The following is a 5152-nucleotide window of genomic DNA, read 5'->3' as shown; positions in this document are numbered from 1 at the left end:
CAGAGAGCTGCGCTATAGACTTACCCCAAGAGGCCTGAGGATAGTAGTCAGAATTATCTTCTTAATGGACAGAGTGACCTAAGAACTGTTATCAAGGATATCCTGGTTTTCATTATCGCTTGTCAAATGGAGAAAGTGGCCTGTTTTTTATGAAATAAAATACCATCATGCAGATAGTGTTGACACAAAAGCATAACTCTGTCCTCAAAGAGGCTAAAAGTTTATTCTGGGGCCAAATATGAGTGACCATGGCCCGGGAACACAGATTCAGGTTACATCAAATTCCATGTTCCAATGGTAATGTTGCCTTACATTTTTATAGTAACAGAACAAAGAATAGTCACAAATCAAGACACTTCAAATACATTGGAGGATACGTTCAGTAGGCGGGTTGTAGCAAAGCAAGGGCGTTTTTTACTATAGGTGCTCAGATGCTAGCTGATGACATTCTTAGCCTTTTGATTGGTGAGACGTGGTGGTCTGCTAGGATAATATATTCTAAAAGTTTTTTTTTTTTTTTAATCTATTAGTCACAGGATGTTAGATCAGAAACAGAGGTGGGGAAGGAGTGGCCATTTAGGGGGCTAAAGATGGCCAGAGATAAATGGTAATTAGACTCTGGACCTGCAACATTCCAAACTCTCTACAATCTCCAGAGTGATAATCAGTTGGTCAGTCTTGCAGGACGTTCATTCCAAGCTGCAAGAGTTCTTTTTGGGAACTTTCTTTCACAATAGTTTTTTTTTTAAAAAAAAAATCCTTACCCTTCCGCCAAAAATGTTTGAAGGCAGTGTGATGTTTCAAGTGTTCTATAAAGCAAATGAAAAATTGTCATGTGTTTGAGCTTGTTGAAAACACTCTTGGGGTGAGATGCCTTCTTAGCCTACATGTTTAAGTGTAATCTAAGACTTCCTTTGTCTTAGGGCAGGCTGGCTCCCTAGCTCCATGACAGGGAAAAAGGAGACCAGCAAACAGCTAAATATATTTAAAACATGGCACCCACTTGGGTGTTGGAGATGGTGCATCTGATAAAGGCCCTTGCCTCCAATCCTAATGACCTGAGTTCCATCCCCAAGATCCACATGTTAGAAGGAATAACCAACTCTCCTGCAAGTTGTCTTCTGACCTCTACATGTACACTGGGACACACACGCACGCACACACACACACACACACACACACACACACACACAATGCATGTTGAAGACATTGCACCCTTGAGAACAGCTAGAAGGTGAGCCATTTCCAACAGAGGTTACTATTGTTTGTCCTATATGGTAAAAATACCTTTGGTGGCAACAAAAAGACAGGAAATCATTCACGGAGAAAGTACTGATCTACCTGGAAATTTCTCAATCAGGAACTCCAGCAGACTATTCCAACACAGCTTCTCTAGTCACTTCTGGATGTTGTAAGCAGGGGCCCCTGGATCCTGCCTGCACATGGTGAAGGAAGCCTGAGTGTACCTGACTGGAACCTGAATTGGGCTTCTGTGGGTACTTCTGAATAGCTGATCTGAAGCCATCAGTTCCCTCCAAATTAAACCTGAGAGAACCGGAACCCTGTACCAACCAGCTTTGCATAAAGATCCTTTCAATAAAGAAAGGATCTAGGCACCCCGATAATACAAACAGAAGCATACCTCAACTTAATTCTCATATCAGAATCATAAACAACAAAAGAAATTCACATACCAAAATCGCAACGAAAGAATAATAAATGGAAAGCCAAAACACTATGTCCCCACCAAACTCCACCAATCCTGTAGAAGAGTTCTACAATTAGAACCCCCTAGAGATAATCCAGGACACTGAACTTTAGATGGAACTGGTAAAAGAAAGGATCCAGGAGCTCCTCCCAAGCCCAAGTGACCCCTGAGGAACAGTATGGCCTTAAACATCCAAAAGGAAAGTATTACCAAAGAGAAAAGTCATCAGTGTATTTCTTTAAGAGTTCAAGGGATTACACTTCCCAGACATTAGGCTTAAGTCTATATAAAAAGTTATTTAGACAATTATTTCTCATTGATGAGTTTGTTCCCAACCAGAAGGTGGCTCAGATATAAGACTTCAAATCTTCGTCTTCAATACTGTACTGTCCACCTGTAGCTAAGGGAGACAACCAGCTATTCTAAAATGATGGATAAATTTGTTTTCTCCCCTATCCAGAAGCCTTTGAGAGGGAACTGACACTGATTCTAACCACTCCAACAGCTATCAAAATACCTGAAAGCAAATCCTGAATCAATCACTAGCCAATAGAGGGATGCTTTTGGAAGCCTTTGTCAAGAAATCCCAATGGACTCATATGAACATTTGAAAATTGTCCTGTCCGGACTTTTTTTCTAGTTCTCTGACTAGAACTTACAATGTTAATTACTCTTGCCTTTACTTCCCCTTCACATCTCCTAGTCACAATTCAAGGACTTTCTTTTCCTCCTGGAGATAAGAGTTATGCAAGTTGGGAGTCTTTTAGATAGACCCACTGAAGGGGTACTCCAATTGCCTCACCCTGCATCCCTGCTCAGCTTGGAAGAAGCCAGAGCAGTCTGCATCCCTAGTCCCTATTTGAAATGTGGGTAACCTCTTCAGAGGGTGGTGTGATAAGAATAGGAGGTAGGAATTGGCTAGGCAGTTAGGGTAAAAAAACCCCAAAGAAAAGTAGCCAGTTTCTTGGCTAAAAGTCAAAATGTCCTTGGGCCTCTTAGAAACATACTCTGTTCCAAAGGCCAAAAATGTCAAAAGTATTGGGGAGCCTGTATCTAATCCTTAAAAGATTTTAGGGTTACCTCTTCAGAGGGGGGAAATGTTAGAGTAGTGAAAAGTCCCATGAAAATAGATAAATCGAGGACCCACTTCAGGCCTCTCTCCTACCCACAGGCCTCTCTCCAGGGTAAGTCCATTGCGCCCTCCGCACCTTGACTCCACCAGCCTCATTCACCCTCCCATCTCCTCCTCCATTCTCTTATCCGAGTTTGGGCCCTGCCCCATTCCTTATCTTGGGACCCCAGACACCTGGGGAACCAATACTGGTCCTTGATCCTTTTATCCAGACCAACATAGTGCATTCTCTGGGCCCTAGGAGCACTGCTTCTGGGCCTGGCCCAGCCCTCACCTCTCTCTGCTTCCCTGGGCCTGCAGGATCTGATGCAGGCCTCACTCCTACCCACAGGCCACTCTCTGAGGTAAGTCCATTGCGCCCTCTACGCCTTGACTCCCCCAGCCTCATTGACCCTCCCATGTCCACCGACATTCTCTCATCCTAGTTTGGGCCCTGCCCCATCCCTTGTCTTAGGGTCCCAGACACCTGGGAAACCAATACTGCTCCCTGATCCTTTTCATCCACAACAAGATAGTGCCTTCTCTGGACCCCAGGACCACTGCTTCTGGGCCTGGCCCCAACCTCAGCTCCCTCTGCTTCCCTCAGCCTGCACCACCCACCAGCCTCTTTCTGGGACACTGGAGCTGACCTTTCCTCTTCCACATCCTTCGCATACAGACCAACCCAGCTCCTCAGTGCAGTCCTCAGGAGGCCTTGGGGCCTCGTCCTGCACCTTCTGCCTTTGCATCTCTGGGTGGGATGGCCACCAGCTGCCCTAAACCAGCATCTTTCCTGGGCAAACCTCCCAGGCCAGTCCAACCCCAAAATTCCTGAGGCCAAAATCATTCCTAGAGGGATACAGACCTTAGGAGAAAGCCTGAGAGCATCTGATCCTCATCTGACTTGGGCCTCTGTGGGAACTCCTGAAGACAAAAGCAATCTGGCCACACCAATATAAAATCAAAAGACAGAACTGGAAGCTTAGAGGAACCAGCATTTCATGCCCAAAAAGTAAACCACAAAGACACGTAAAGTTCAAAATAAGAAGCAGACCTAAACGTGAAGGCTTGAGTCTCACACAAGAATCAGAAACTACAAAAGAAATCCGCATGTCAAAATCACAGAGAAAAAATAATAACATGAAAAACAGAAATAACATATCTCCACCAACTACAATGAGAAATACCTAGAGATAACACAGGACATGGAATTCAAAATAACAGTTTCAAATATGATAAAAGAATTCAGTGATTTTAAAGAACACACAAAGAAATCAAAGAACTGAAAGAAGATAAGGATAAACTTCTGAATGAATTCAGAAAAGAGAAATATTGAAGAATGCTCGGGCTGAAATGAAGAAGGAAGTGAAACAATCAGTAAGCCAATTAGAAATGACAGGAGAAAGCCTCACCAATATGATGAATGAAATGGAAAAGAGAATATTAAGACTGGAAGATAAAGTGGACAAACTAGACCATTTAAGCAAAGATTATGAAAAATTTAAGAAATCACAAGAATGGAATATCCAGGAATTGGGTTACACCATAAAAAGAACAAACTTACAAATCATATGCATACAGGAAGGAGAAGAATCCAAAGATAATGGCATGGACAGAATCGTGGAAGAAAATTTCCCAAAATTAAAGAAAGACATGCCCATACAAATACAAGAAGCATATAGAACACCAAACAGACAGGACCAGAAAAGAAACTCTCCACGGCACATCATAGTAAAAACACTAAACGTACAAAACAAAGAGACAATTCTGAAAGCTGCAAAAGAGAAATAACAAGCCACATATAAAGGAAAACCCATTAGGATCACAGCTGACTTTTCAGTACAAGCTATGAAAGTCAGAAGAGCCTGGACTAAAGCATTCCCAGTTTTAAATGACCACAGATGCCAACCCAGATTACTACACCCAGCCAAAATGTCTACTATAGTTGAAGGGGAATGAAATATCTTCCATGACATAAATAGGCTGAAGGAATTCATGTCCACAAAGCCAGCCCTTCAGAGAGTTCTGGAAGCAATACAAAGAGCTGAAGAAAGGAATGACTATACCCAAGGGATTGTGGAAAGAAATCCAATGAAGGTACAACTGTGGAAAGGTACAGCTATAGCAAGAATGTAAACAGAAATAAAAATGACAAGTTTCAATACTCATCTTTCATTAATAACTTTAAATATTAATGGACTGAATTCTCCAGTCAAAAGACAGGCTGGTTGAATGGATTAAGAAATAAAACCCATCATTTTGTTGTCTGCAAGAAGCCCATTTCACTTTTAAGGACAGGCACTACCTTAAAGTGAAAGGATAGGGAAAAAAAG

This window comes from Nannospalax galili, unplaced genomic scaffold (assembly GCF_000622305.1).
Source record: "Nannospalax galili isolate Female #2095 unplaced genomic scaffold, S.galili_v1.0 scaffold907, whole genome shotgun sequence".
NCBI lineage: Eukaryota > Metazoa > Chordata > Mammalia > Rodentia > Spalacidae > Nannospalax > Nannospalax galili.
Note: the sequence above shows the minus strand (reverse complement) of the source record.